Raw genomic sequence first — 15707 nt, forward strand, 5'->3', positions numbered from 1 at the left:
GTTCAGGCCCCACGACTGGACCCCAAAAAAAAAAAAAAAATGTGGGAGGGAGATAAGGAAAAGTGATAGAGGCTGTAACTTTTATCAGGATGTATGAAAATGTTACAGTGAAACCACTCCTTATTCAATTAATATAGACTAATATATTTTAATATTCTTTAAAAAAAAAACTAAGTTAAATCCAAAAGCAATTATTTAATAAATTCTCTAGGAGCAGCATTTTGTATTTCATTTTAAAACACAAATAGCCATATTCTTCTTTCATACAGTAAACATACCACTGAAAAATTAGAGGAGTGAATGAGATTTTTACATGGTAACAAATTTTTGTTATATTCCATTCAGTAATTTTTAAACAGGGAAAAATATGCTAAATTGAACTTTTTATAAACACATTTCCATATCATATCACATTTTGTAAAAGTGAAGCAAACATGCATAAAAACTATAAAAGTACATTAACTCAAAATTTCTTTTTTTGGGGGGTGGGGGGTCTGGTCGTGGGGCCTGAACTCTGGGCCTGAGTGCTGTCCCTCAGCTCTTCAGCTCAAGGCTAGCGCTCTACCACTTGAGCCACAGCGCCACTTCTGGCTTTTTTCTTTTTGCTTATGTGGTGCTGAGGAATCGAACCCAGGGCCTCATGCATGCAAGGCAAGCACTCTACCACTGAGCTACCTTCCCAGCCCCTAACTCAAAATTTCTAACAACTAAATTGATCTGATATTGCTATGAGATGATTAAATATTAATTTTTTTTCGGAACAATACTTAAACTCAAGGCTATGTACTTGCTAGGCAAGTACTCTACCACTAGAGCCATGCCTCTAGCCCTTTGCATTTGAGATTACTTTTCATTTAGAGCCTCTTTGCCCAGGTAAGTCTGAGATCTCCTGTTCACATATCAATACTTCCTGTGCAGCTGAATCATAGGTATGAATTACAACTCTCAGCTTATGGAGGTCTCACTAAATTTTCCCTAGGCTGACTTCCAACTACCTTTGAGAATAACTAGGCATACAGGAATTAGCCACCATATCTGACTAAAATTCATTCCTTATAATCAGCTAAATACACAAAATAAAATCTATCTGATTAGTTCCTTCTTCACATAAGACTTCCATAAATATATTTAATTTTCTACCACATAAAAATTAATGTATTGAAAGAAAAAAGTCATTTTAAAATAGCACACTATAATCATTTTAGATATCATATATATATATAATCTCACCAAATCCTTTAAAAATTGCTTTCTGCTAAATAATTACTTATAGCCTAGGCCCAGAGTTCAAGCCCCATGACCAAGAAAATAAATAAATAAATAAATAAATACTTATAGAGTAGTAAGACTATACTAAAACTATTTTGTAGAAAACTGTAGAGCACTTGCTTAGCAAATTCAAAGCCCTGAGTAAAATTCTCAGCACCCAAAACAGAACAAAATTTGTATACTTATAAAACCCCATACTTTCGTCTCCCCTCAAAATAGCCAATTTCTCTGTCCACTAAGAATCTCAAGAATTAAACAAGCAATTTGACTAGTATAAGATGGTTGATTTGAGGTGACTTCCCATTTGTTCTGTCTCTGGCTCTGTCTTTGTTTCTGTCCTTGTGTCTATATCTCTCTTTCTCTCTGTCATATTTCTTGTCTAATAAATGTTCCTATTACCTTTTAAAACAAAACAAAACAAGAAACAAGCATTGCCAAGTACGAGTGGATTATGCCTGTAATCCTAGCTACTCAGAAGGTTGCTCTAAGGATCTTGGTTTGAAGCCAGCCCAGGCAGACATATTTGAGACTCTTACCTCAGTTAATTAGCAAAAGGCTGGAAGCAGAGATGTGGCTCAAGTAGAAAAGCACCAGCTTTGAGCAAAATAGCTAAGTAAGAGTATAAGGCCCTGAATTCAAGCCCTATTGTTCACAGATGCGCACGCACATTCACATGCACACACACATGCACGCCCATGCATACACACACACACAGAGTATATACTATTTGTTACAAGTGGGTACTACAAGCCATGATAAAGAAGCTAGGGCCATATCTTCACAGAACTTATGTTCTTAAAATACTGAAAACAAGGGGGCAGGGGGAGGGGGGAGGAGGATGGGAAGGGATGGGAAGGGGAAACAAAGGAGAAGGCTACAATGCTTGATAAGAAATGTACTCATTATCTTGCCCATGTAATTGTAACCCCTCTGTACAGTATTTTCACAATAATAAAAAGAAAAAAATACTGAAAACAAATAAACGTGATGAATAATTGTAACAGCACAAATGTTATAAGGACCTTATGAAGGGGCTGCCACATGAGATAGGCTGACCACGACAGACCTTTCTTAGAAGGTGACTTCTGGACGTAAAAAGCCATTCAAGATAAAAAGAAAAGCACTTCTGCAGAGAACATCAGGCTAACAGTCCTGATTTGAGAAAAGGCTTAATGTTTTCAAGAGGCAGAAAGACCAAAGGACAGAACAGTACATGATAAAGCTATTGAGACAAGTAAGATTCACATTACTTATGACCTTATTAAGTTTTAAATTCTACTTAAACAAAAAGGCTAAATTAATATCATTAGCCACATGTGGCTGTCTAAATCCAGTTAAAATTAAATTAAAAATTGTTGGTTGCCAGGTTCCAGTGGCTCAACCTATAATGCTAGCTAGTCAGGAAACTGAGATCTAGCTTGAAACAGCCCAGACAGACAAAGCCTAAAGACTTTTATTTCCAAATAACCAACAAAAAGCTAAAGTGGAGGCATGGCATAAGTGGTACAGTGTCAACCAACAAGTAAGAGCGAGAATGAGGTCCTGAGTACAAGCCCCAGAATTAGCAAATAATTAACATTAATTCATCATAATTGGTTAATTAATTTTGTATCTGGGCATAATGGCACATACATATACTCTCAGCATTAACAAAGAAGGAAAGAAGCATAGCCAATTCAAGTCCACCATAGGCTACACAATAATTTTGAGACCAGCCTGGACTATACAGCAAGAGCACGTCTCAGAAATAAATAATAAAGTTGAAAGTGTGGCTCAAGTTGTACAGCAACAGCCTAATAAGCTTCGAGTCCCTAGTTCAAATCCCAGTACTGTCCCACCTCAAAAAAATAAAAGGTATAGTTCTGTAATGTAGGAACTCGGGCACGGCTCCAGTGGTACAGCACCAATGGTACGCAAAACAGCTCAGCAAGGGTGTGAAGTCCTGAGCTCAATCACTCAACCAGGCACTGGTGGTTCACACCTGTAATCCTAGCTACTCAGGAAGCTGAGATCTGAGGATCACAGTTTGAAGCCAGCCTGTACAGAAAAGTCCCAGTGAGACTCTTATCCAAGTAACCACTGAAAAACTGAAGTGGCACTGTGGCTCAAGTGGTAGAGCACTATCCTTGTGCACAAAGAGGCTCAGGGACAATTGACCAAAAAAGAAAGAAAAGAAAAAAGGGAGAAAAGAAATGAAAAGGAAAAAAAAATCAATCAATCTAAAGTTTTAGTTTTCTAGTCACAATAGCCATGTTTCCAGTCCCTGGTAGCTACAAACAGCTACTGAATCCCATTTTAAACACTGAACATGCAGAATATTTCTACCTTCACTGAAAATTTTACCGAAAAGCACATACTGCAGAGGTTTAGGCTACCAATAGGAAAGGGATAAATGTGCCCAGAGAATTTAGTCAACAAAGCCCTCTTTTCAGTATGCAAGTAGATTTAAAAATAATTTATGGCTGAGATCTGTCTGAATAAGTTCATCATAGTTCATCATAAATACCAGTAAGTGAGCATTTTTTAGTACCCTCTTAATAGCACACCCACAAGAAGCTTAGTGAACAATAGAGCATTCATGGTCCAAAAGGAGAAAGTGTGGAAATAGTAAACATTTATGACATTGCAAAAGCATCCCAACAAAGAAATTATAGATCCAGGAACCATATCAAAGGTGAATCTAATAGAGTTTGTTGATGGAGTACATATAAGAATAAGAGAAGAGGCTGGGAAGGTGGCTCAGTGGTAGAGCGCTTGCCTTGCCTGCCTGAGGCCCTGGGTTTGATTCCTCAGCACCACATAAGCAAAAAGAAAAAAAGCCGGAAGTGGCGCTGTGGCTCAAGTGGTAGAGCGCTAGCCTTGAGCTGAAGAGCTGAGGGACAGCACCCAGGCCCAGAGTTCAGGCCCCACGACGGTACCCACCCCCTCCCCCCAAAAAAGAATAAGAGAAATATAAGGTTGAGATCTAAGGGCTGGAGGCATGCTTCAAATGGTAGAACACATGCTAAGGACAAGGCCCTTAGTTAAATCCCCAATACTATTAAATAAGAAAAAAAAAAAAAAAACCTTAAAAAAAATATTTTAAGTCAGGTGCTAGTAGCTCACACCTGTAATCCTAGCAACACAGGAGGCTAAAATCTGAAGATCAGGGTTGGAAGCCATCCTGGGCAAGAAAGGCCATGAGATTCTTATCTCCAATTAATCACCTAAAAACCAGGAAGTGGAGCCTTGGGCAAAAAAGCTCAGGGACAGTGTCCAGGGCCTGAGTCAAGTCCCAAGACTGGTAAAACAAAACAAAACAAAAAAAACCTAACAATGAAGTTAAAGTTCTCTAAAGAAAGTTTTAATAGACTCACAAATAAGATTTTTTAAATGCAAGCCCAACACCAGTGCCCAATGCTTATAATTCTAGTTACTTAAAAGGCTGAGATTTGAAAATTACTGGTTCAGGGCCAGCTCCAGCAGGAATGGCCTTGTCTAAGAGACTGCATCTCTGAATGTACATGGACTAGAGGCATGGATCAAGTGAGTTCAAACCAGAAACAGCCAAAAAAAAAAAAAAAAGCAAAAAACAACAAAAAACAAACCAGCAAGGATGTAGAATGACTAACCCTAAAAATAAATGTAAGTTTCAGTTTAATTTCAAAGTACGGTATCACTCATATCAGTCATATATATGACGTGGATATATAAACTATGTAAGAAATGCTCTAATTAGCTAGGTGGTTCAAGTCTTTAATCTAGCTACTTATGAGACAGACACTGGGAGACTGATGTTGAGGCCACTCTTGGCAAAAATTTCTCAAAATTCCATCTCAACTAATCTCTGGATAGAGCAGTGTGCATATCTCATCCTAAGGATGGGTGAAGCACAACTGCTGATCCCAGTGATGCACATGTGTTATTCTAGGCACACAGAAAAGCACACATAGAAGGATCACAGCTAGGCTTGCCCAGTAAGATAATGGGAGACCCTATGCCAGAAAACAACCTACAGGAAAAAGATTGGCAAGGTGGCTCATGTGTCAGGGCACCTACCCAGCAAGCACAAGCCCTTGGTTCAAACTTTAATAATGAAAAAAAAAAAAAGCTGTAATTAATTTTAAAAAAATTTTATTGTTATTATAAAGGTAATGTACAGAGAAGTTACAGTTATATAAGTCTCATAAAGAATACATTTCTTTTTGGACAATGTCACCCCTTCCCTCACACTGTCCCAGTTGTAATTAATTCTAATTAATGGAATATAAATGGTTTTCCTAAGAAAAAATCATTTTAAAGTGTTTTCTCATTTATACTACTATCTACAGTGTAAAATAATGGTAAATAAGAAATATATACAGCCGGGCGCTGGTGGCTCACGCCTGTAATCCTAGCTACTCAGGAGGCTGAGATCTGAGGATCGCGGTTCAAAGCCAGCAAGGGCAGGAGAGACCGTGAGACTCCTATCTCCAATAAACCACCAGAAAACCGGAAGTGGCGCTGTAGCTCAAGTGGTAGAGCGCTCACCTTGAGCTGAAGAGCTGAGGGACAGCGCCCAGGCCCAGAGTTCAAGCCCCACGACAGACAAAAAAAAAAGTATATACAAACCTACATCTAACATCATACTAAATGGTGAAGAACTAAAACAATTTCCTCTGCAATCCAGAGCAAGATAAAGATGTCCACTTTCTTCACTACTTTTCAATATAGTCCTGTAATTCCTACAACACGAAAAAGACATAAAGGGGATCCAAATTGAAAAGGAAGAAGTAAAACTATCCCTATTTGTAGATGATACAATTCTATATGTATAAGATGTTAGAGATCACCCCCCCCCCCCCCCAGACAAGCTCCTAGAGCTGATAAATAACTTTGACAAAGTAATAGTGGATATATAACTTTGACAATATCAGTAGCTTTTCTGTAGGCCAACAATGAAAAGATCAAGAGTGAAATTAGGAAAGCAACTCTATTTGCAAAAGTCTCAAAAAAAAAAAAAAAAAGAGAGAGAAAGAAAAATTAAAAAAAAAAAACCTTAGGAATCAATCTAACCAAGGAAGTGAAGAACTTCTATGATGAAAACTATAATTTTTTCAAGAAAGAAACTGAACAAGACATTAGAATTATAAGTATAAAGGTCTTCCATGTTCCCTGGATTGGAAGAATTAATATTGTGAAAACTGCAATGCTGCCTAAGACTATCTACAAACTCAATGTCATATCCACCGTAATACTAATGTCATACTTCTCTGAAACATAGAAAAGGATCCAAAAATTCATATGGAACCACAAAAACACAAAAACAATCCTGGGCAAAAACAAAAGCAGGGCAGGAGTTATCACAATTCCAGATTTCTAGCTTTGTACAGAGCTATAGTAGTGTAAATAGCTTGGCACAAAAACATGTCTGAGGACTGAAAGAACAGAAGAGGAGTCCTAGAAATAAATCCACAGACCTATAGCCACCTAAAACATAGGATAAAAAAAAAAAAGGCAGTATCTTTGACAAGTGGTGTTGGGAAAACTGAATATCTACATGCAGAACACTAAAACTGGGTCGCTGTCACCTGGTACTAATAGCAATTGAAAACAGATTTTTAAAAAACCTCAGTGTAAGACCTAAAACCATGAAACTACTACAGGAAGGAGTAGGAGAAACATTACAGCATATTTCCAAAGGCAGAATCCTTGTGAGTAAAGTTACAGGAGCTCAGAAAACTCAAAGAAATAATTAACAAGTGGGACTGCATCCAAGAAGTTTCTGCAAAGGGCATAGTTAACAAGCTAAAAAGATAGCCTACAGAATGGGAGATCTTTACCAGCTAGCTATATATCTGACAGTGGTGTGCTATCCACAGTACACAAAGAACTCAAGAAATTAAACCTTTAAAGAATCAATGCTGTGGGTGCCAATGGCTCACATCTGTAATTCTAGCTACTCAGGAGGCTGAGATCTGAGGATCACAGTTCAAAGCCAGCGTGGGCAGGAAAGTCTGTGAGGCTCCTATTTCCAATAAGCCACCAGAAAACCAGAAGCACTGTGGCTCAAGTGGTAGAGCTATAGCCTGAAGCTGAAGAGCTGAGGGACAGCATCCAAGCCCAGACAGAGTTCAAGCCACATGACAAAAAAAAAAAAAAAATCAACAATCAAATTAATGCATGAGCAAATGAGCTAAACAATGACTTCTCAGAAAGAGTAAAAGTGGCCAATAGACACATGAAGAAATGTGGAATATATACACAATGGAATTTTATTGATCTATTAGGAAAAATGATATTACATCATTTGCAAAGAACTGGATGGACCTGGAAAAAACTGTTAAGTGAAGTAAGCAAGCTCCACAGGCACAAAGTATGTCTGTTTTCTCTCATACTGAAAGTTAGAACTAATTTTTAAATGTATAAGTAAACACTATGAAGTTGTATACAAATGTGCACAAAATCTATTAACCAAAGTATGGTATTTGCAGGAAAGAACTTAAATGAATTTTCACAGTCCAACATAAATCAATATCAGGAAGCTGGCACTTGAAAGGTTTGGAGGGGAAGTCAAGGAAAGGAGGGTGGATGAAGAGAAGAAATTGGGGCAAACATAGTCATAATATCTAGATTATACCCTATGAAATTAGGAAATTTGAGGGAAGCGTTTGGGTTGGAAGAAACTGGGGAGAATGATGAAAGGGTGACATCAATCAAGATGTATTGCGTTCACATTGTTGAATGGTAACTCATTTGTACAACATAATATAATTAAGAAAAGAAGTATCTCCAATAAGTTTAACTATGTAAGTTCAACTGCTACAAAAAATCAGTTGTAATCGACATTACACTAATAACAGAAGGTTCAGGTTTAGTCTTCTTTTTAAACTACAAAGAAAATGTTAAACATATATCCTGTTCAATCATAAACACTGGAGAATATTTTAGCAACTTAGCAAAAAGATTTTATTAAACATATACTAATGTTTTAAATTTACAGGGTATCAAAGTACAAATGTCACTGGGATCAAAGACAGAGGAGTGGACAAATGAAGAGAGCAAAGGGGCTAGAAAAAGGTGGTTGTTGTTGTTGGTGGTGGTGGTGGTGGTTGTAGGGCTTGAACTCTGGGCTGGGGCACTGTCCCTGGGCTCTTTAGCTCAAGACAAGCGGCTCTGCCAGTTGAGCCACAGCCTCACTTTGTTTTCTAGTGATTAATTAGAGATAGGAGTCTTATGGACTTTCCTGCCCAGGCTGGCTTTGTACCGCGATCCTCAAATCTCAGCCACCTGAGTAGCTAGGATTACAGGCGTAAGCCACTGGCGCCTGGCTGAGGAGTCTTCTTTTTATAGAGGAAATAACCTGAATTGATTACTTGCCTCAGAACTAGCAATATTTAATTTTAATATGTGTAATAATAAAATTATCAAAACAACTACTCATTTGGGAAATGCAGTCCAGTAAAATTCAGTAGAATGTAACTTCCAAATAATTCTGTTAACATTTCAGAAAGGAAGTTTGTGATTTATAACCTTTTGAGATAATTGTTTATGTAATGAATTGGACATAAAATAAATTTGATTGGAATTCAATGACTCTTAAGTTAATGGAATTATGTGGAGGTAAATCAGATACTGTTAAAATATACTACCAGATCTGTGGAAATAATAAGCAAATGACTAGTCAGGGAAACAATATACTTTGACTTGTTTTTCTAATAATTGGTTGGATTTTTTTTTCCGCAGAATAAATGCAAATAAATTGTGAACTAGAATAAACATTAAATTTATGCATTTTGAGACAGGATCTTGCTATGTAGCTCTGTTTGGTGAACAACTCAGAATCCTCTGCCTCAGGCTTTAGTGATGAGATTATAGGTTTGACCAACCATATCCAGCTCTAAACAATAGACAAATCGCAGAAATAGGAAAGGTTTATAAGTCCCAAAGATTGAGGTGGTGGCTATTAAAAAACAATTTGAAGCAACATGAAGGTGGCTCAAGCTTGGATACTAAACTATTTAGGAGACAGATCTGAAGACTGTGGATTGAAACCAGCCCAGGCAGAAAAGTTTTCTAGACTCATTTCCAAAATAACCAGCCAAAAAAAGAAGTATGGAAGGAAAGCGGGAGGGAAGGAAGGAAGAAAGGGAGGGAGGTAGGGAGGGAGGGAGGGAGGAAGGAGAGAGAAAGAGGGGGAGAGAGGAAGTGGGGAGGGGAGGGGAAGGGGCAGGGGCAAGACAAGGCAAGGTAAGGCAAGGCTTTGGAGGTGTAGTGCAAATGAAATAGCACCAGCTTAACAAGCTCTAGGTCCTGACTTCAAACCCCAGTAGTACCACAAAGAGGGGGAAAGATAAGGCAATATGCGGGATATCTATGGATGGAAATCTATCATGCTATTCAATGTACTAAACATAACACTGTAGTATAGTTTTTACCTATGGAGAGAAAATAGACAATATACAGGCTCTTTCTGTTGCTCTTTCTCTTTCTTTCAATTACCTGTGAGTTGAAAATAATCTCAAGCCTGGCATGGTGGTGTGCATGCTTATAACTCCAGAACTAAGGAGAATGAAGTAGGACAATCATGAATTTGAAGCCAGTTTGGGTTTCAGAGTAAATTTGAGGCTATATGGGTTTACATAGCAAGACAATCAATCAATCAATCAATAATAACCTCAGTTATATATGAGAAACTTTAAAAAAAAAAAGAGGACAGGGGCTGGGAAGGTGGCTCAGTGGTAGAGCTCTTGCCTTGCATGCATGAGGCCCTGGGTTCGATTCCTCAGCACCACATAAGCAGAGAAAAGAAAAAAAGCCGGCAGTGGCGCTGTGGCTCAAGTGGTAGAGCGCTAGCCTTGAGCTGAAGAGCTGAGGGACAGCGCCCAGGCCCAGAGTTCAGGCCCCATGACCGGACTCAAAAAAAAAAAAAAAAAAAAAAAGAGGACAAACAACAGTAACAAATTTTGTCTTAACAAACACAATAGATACTCAAAGTTTGGGATGATGAGATCCAGAAAGGTAAAATTCCAAGATTATATAGTAACAGAAGTAAGACTTAAGTTTGGGTCTTTAAGTATCCTAGTCATAAAAAATTGTCAACATAACTGTATCAATCTCTATGGCAATTTGGCTACATACATATACTAGTAAATGTAAATAGTATCTGAAGGACATCCTGGGTGACCCATTCACATACTACTAACAGGAAGCAGTTGGACAAAGGTAGGAGAGAAGGGCCAAAAGCAAGTAACCTCAATAACTATGTTTACCCGGGGTTAAGTGGTTAATGCAGAAATAATCATATAAAAAAACAAACAGCTCAAAGTTCCTTATTAAAAACACAAATTTGGCCTGAATAAGTCACCAATTTCTACATTTTTGAAGGTCTATCAGATACCCTTCTGTAGTGTACATGGATACAAGAAGACTCACAAAGAAAACAACCAGTTGGATGGTTGAAATGGTAGTCAAGGAAGTTGAAAAGATAGTCAATGAAGAGATCTACTAATCTACTCCAATTCTTATGTCATGCTACAGAAACACAGCAAATTTGAGAGAGTTGGGAATTTAGCTTATATTTTCACATACTTTATACTTATATAACAGTATATACTTATATAACAGCAAATATTCTATTTCAATGTTTATACTTGATATAGCTAGAGATTATCAGTAAACCACAAATTAAATTTCATAAATTAAAATCATGTTTTATCAGTAAAATTGAATACCATAAAATAATAATATATCAATTTCAACAAATAAAGCATTACGTAACATTTTCTAACTCACTTGTCATGGGGCTTTTAAACTGTCATGTCTAATATTCAATTACTTTAAAAGCAAGGATACTAGAATCTTTTATTTCACAAACAAATGTTTTCAGGATGATAAAAATAACTTACTCATTGGGTGACCTCTTTCTGTGAGGAATCACATAAGTAAATTCCAAAAAAAATCTCATAACTCTCCAAACAACTTACTAAGTATTGTTATGAGATTAAAGATAAGAAAATTGAGCTTTTAAGATATCAAATAATTTGCAGAAGGATTAACAATGACTGGTGATGATCTTAAACCTAGAATTCATACTGATGAGAATTAAGTCTGAATTTCTGCAACTGTATAACACTGCCTCTCAAAACACTCATTCAACAAATATTTACAGAATACCAATTATGTTCCAGATGTTGCAGCAGGTATTAAATACATAAAGATGAGTTTGTGCCAGTGTAGCTTCACGTCCATCCCGATCAAAGAGAAAAATGAGAGCTGTATATAAATAATACAACACGATATGAGTTTTATGATAAAAGTGAAAAATTGTTCATTCCGTAAGGTGAAAAAGCAATCAACAAAGCCTTCACTTAAAATAAATGTTTGATACATAGTATACCTTATTTAACTCCCTCATAGATCTGTTAAGCTTAATTGTAAAGAAAGCGTAAGATTTGCAGGTTGAAAACCAAGATAAAAATATTCTTAGAAGATTGCAGCTGTATCTGAGAAGGCAAACATTTTAGAAAATCCAAACCACTTTATTATAGCCTAAGATAAGAGTAAGATGCTTATCATAAGTGCTAAAGAAGGAAGCACAGGCCAGGTTAAAAATGTGCTCCTTTGTGGTTTGGACTATATTTAGCCATTCCTAGAGATTAATCAAATTGCTGTTTTACAAGAACTACCTTGTGGAGATTAAAAGAATGACGTGAGGAGCAAGAATAATCTCTTTTTTTTTAATTTTTGCCAGTCCTGGGGCTTGAACTCAGGGCCTGGGCACTGTCCCTGAGCTTCTTTTGCTCAAGGCTAGCACTCTATCACTTGAGCCACAGCCCTACATCCAGCTTTTTCAGTGTATGTGGTACTGCAGAATCAAACCCAGAAATTCATGCATACTAGACAAGCATTCTATCACTAAGCCACATTCCCAGCTCAAGGATAATCTTTTAGAATGCTACCAACAATAGTATAGAAAATATACCATCTCTTGTCTTCAGATTACTATAATTACCTACTTAATATTTGGATGCCTCATAGACATTTACAGCTAAATGTTCAAAACCAAAATCCTGATTTCTCCACCAAGCTCCCTGCCAAGAGTTTTAGTAAAAAGTGAAATCATGCAAATCACTCAAACTGAGGGACCTGAGCTGGGAAGGTGATATTCCAAGTATAATCACAGCTACTAAGGAGGTCTAAGGCCACATAGTTATAATTAGACCTAATCTCAAAAGCCAAGTGAAGGTACTCATGTCTGTAATCCTAGCTATTCAAGAAGCAGAGATCTCAGGAAAGGAGTTCAAAGTAAGCCAAGGCCTTAAAGTACTAAGACTCTTATTTCCAATAAGCTACCAAAAAAAAAAAATAGAAGTGACACTGGCTCAAGTGGTAGAATGAGCAAAAGAAGCTCAAGGACAGTGCCCAAGCCCTGAATTCAAGCCCTAGCACCATACAACAAAAAATAGATAGGTTGGGCTGGGAAGGTGGCTCAGTGGTAGAGTGCTTGCCTTGCATGCATGAGGCCCTGGGTTCGATTCCTCAGCACCACATAAGCAAAAAGAAAAAAAAGCCGGAAGTCGCTGTGGCTCAAGTGGTAGAGCGCTAGCCTTGAGCTGAAGAGCTGAGGGACAGCACCCAAGCCCAGAGTTCAGGCCCCACGACCGGACCCAAAAAAACCAAAAATAGATAGGTGGTCTAGAGGCCTGACTCCAGTGTTCAAGGGCTAAAACCTGAAATACTGGTTCAACCCCCACAAACAACAAATCCCAAACTGGAAACCTGGCTTTCATTCTAAACTTCGCCCCTAAATCACCAAATTGAGTCTATTTATTATTCATTATTCTTTAAATATATCTCAAAACTATTCCAATTTTCCTAATCTCACTGTTATCACCTATCCCAAGTTAACATCATACTCATCTAAAACCCTGTAACATCTCAACTATACTCCCTCACATTTCCTTAAAATCTGGTGGTTTCCTTAATTATAACTGACAAACTGTTTTACTCATTTGAATTTTTGTCTCTACATAGAGCCTTTCTTATTGAAATGCATTAATAAAGTCAAGAAACAAAGACTGTTTCTCTCTTTCCTACACCAGTCTAGCAAGTCATGTACCAGATGAACAGAAAAAAAGAGTATCAATAAGGAGCAAGATGCTTATTATGTGCTAAGCATTATTTCAAGTGTTTTACATATATATTAAGTCATTTAAATAATCACAAAAGCCTCTGAGATAGGACAACTTTATCAGTTTGTATTATCTCAATTTTAAATATATGGAAAATGAAACACAGAGAGTCAACTAATCTTCCCAAGGTAGATGGCACAAGGAATGGATCCATCCTTCTGATTATCCAATACTTCTCCTCAGTAAGTATTTTTGGACCAAATAAACAAGTGAGAAGGAGAATACAGAGTAGAAAAACAAATTTACAGATATATATGGGCTAAGATTTGGAACATGATGAATTTCAAAGCACTTAGAAAAGGCTGTTTAGTACTATTCGATTAAAATACTACTAGTAAAGTTAAACAAAAGGATTCAGAAATCATCAGGTTCAACTGGAATACTTAATATAATACTTAGTGTATTACATTCAAGACATAAAGTTACAGAACTCAAGACAATGGGTATACTAAAAGTCCAAGAAAAGATGGAACAGCTGGGCACGGCGTTCCATGCCTGTAATCCTAGCTATTCAGAAGGCTGAGACCTGAAGATCAAGATTTAAAACCAGGGTTGGAAATAGTGGCTTAATGGTAGAGTGCTTCCTAGCATGCATGAAGCCCTGGGTTCCATTCCTCAGAACCACATAAACAGTGGTGCTGTGGCTCAAATGGTAGAGTGCTGGCCTTGAGCAAAAGAAGCTCAGGGACAGTGCCCAGGCCCTGAGTTCAAGCCTCCAGACTAACAAAAAAAAAAAAGACTTGAAACCAGCCTGAGCAGGAAAATCCATGAATCTCTTATCTTCAGTTAGCCACCAAAAAGCTAGAAATGAAGATGTGGCTCAAGTGGTAGAGCTCTAACCTTGAACAAAAAAGCTAAGGGAAAGCCCTGAGTTCAAGCCCCAGTTTCAGCCCTGGGCAGGCACTCCTATTTACACACGCACATGCACACAGACACACCAAATGGAAAAGAAAAGAAAAAAATATATAAGCTGAGCTAATAGCTTAGTGATAGAGAATTGGCCTAGCATTTGAGAGGTGTCAATTACCAGCACCTCATATAAAATGCATTTTTTAATATGTTTTTTATTGTAAAAATAGTGTACAGCGGGGTTACAGTTACATGAGTAAGGTAATGAGTACATTTCCTATGGAGCATTGTTATCTCCTCCTTTGTTTTGCCCCTACCATCCCCTCCCTCCTCCTCACAAGTTGTAAAGTTCATTTTCAACACAGTTTCTTGTAATAAAATGCATTCTTACACTGGTTTTTTTTGTTGTTGTTTGGTTGGTCATGGTGCTTGAATTCTGGGCCTGGGCGCTGTTCCTGAGCTTCTCTTGCTCAAGGCTAGCACTCTACCACTCGAGCCACACCACCACTTCCAGCTTTTTGTTTATGTGGTACTGAGGGATTGAACCCAGGTCTTCATGTATGCTAGGCAAAGAATCGTATAGGGCTGGGGATGTGGCTTACCGTTAAGCCACATCCCCAACCCTATACTGTTCTTAATATCAGAAAAAAAGTAAAAACAATTTTGGAATGTAGAACATTTTTAATTATATGTAAAACGTTTTCATATGTTGGGAATAGGAAAACTATTTCTGAGCCTCAAAAAATAGAAATTGGTGGAGTGTCTCAAGTAGTAGAGAACCTGCTCAGCACCTATAAGGCCCTGAGTTTAAAGTATAGTATTTCCAAAACAAATCAATAAAAACCAAAAAGGAAATCACAGATTAAAGAACTAAAATCATTTAACTTTTATCTTATGAGGAAAGAGCATGAGTAATTTCAAAATTTGAAATTCCAAAAGGGGAGTAAAGACTCAAAATATATGACAAATAATAAACACAAAGTAATTTCTTGTTTATTTGTTCTGTTTGTGTGTATATGTCAGTACTGGGGATTGAACTCATGGTCTCACACTCTAGCTTGGCTTTTTTGCTCAAGAAGGGCACTGTACCACTTGAGGCACAGCTACATTTCGGGTTTTCTGGTGCTTAAATGCAGATAAAAGTCTCTACAGATCTCATCTTCTTAAGTAGCTAGGATTACAGGCAGTGAGTCAGCAGCACCAGGCTACAAAGTAATTTCTTTAAAATTATTATGAGGCAATGATAGATAGATACTATCAGGCTACTCAAAAGAGACTAAACACCAATGGGCAATATAAAGATGCTAATAATAGAATTCAACAAGATACAAATTAAATTAATGAGCCATTACTTTTCATAATAGGATTGGATAAAGTAAAAGATAGGATATGGGTTTTCTCAAACACTGTTACTAGCAAAGGGCATATCCTTTCTGA

The 15707-nt window shown here is 37.4% G+C and overlaps 1 protein-coding gene across 3 annotated transcripts in view; it reads right to left on the reverse strand.

The window, feature by feature from the left end:
• Zranb3 (zinc finger RANBP2-type containing 3) overlaps positions 1 to 15707 on the reverse strand; it is a 210834-nt gene that overhangs the window by 192012 nt on the left and 3115 nt on the right. The gene's annotated exons all lie outside the window — the stretch shown is intronic.

This window comes from Dipodomys spectabilis, unplaced genomic scaffold, assembly GCF_019054845.1.
Source record: "Dipodomys spectabilis isolate Male_0828 unplaced genomic scaffold, ASM1905484v1 ptg000081l, whole genome shotgun sequence".
NCBI lineage: Eukaryota > Metazoa > Chordata > Mammalia > Rodentia > Heteromyidae > Dipodomys > Dipodomys spectabilis.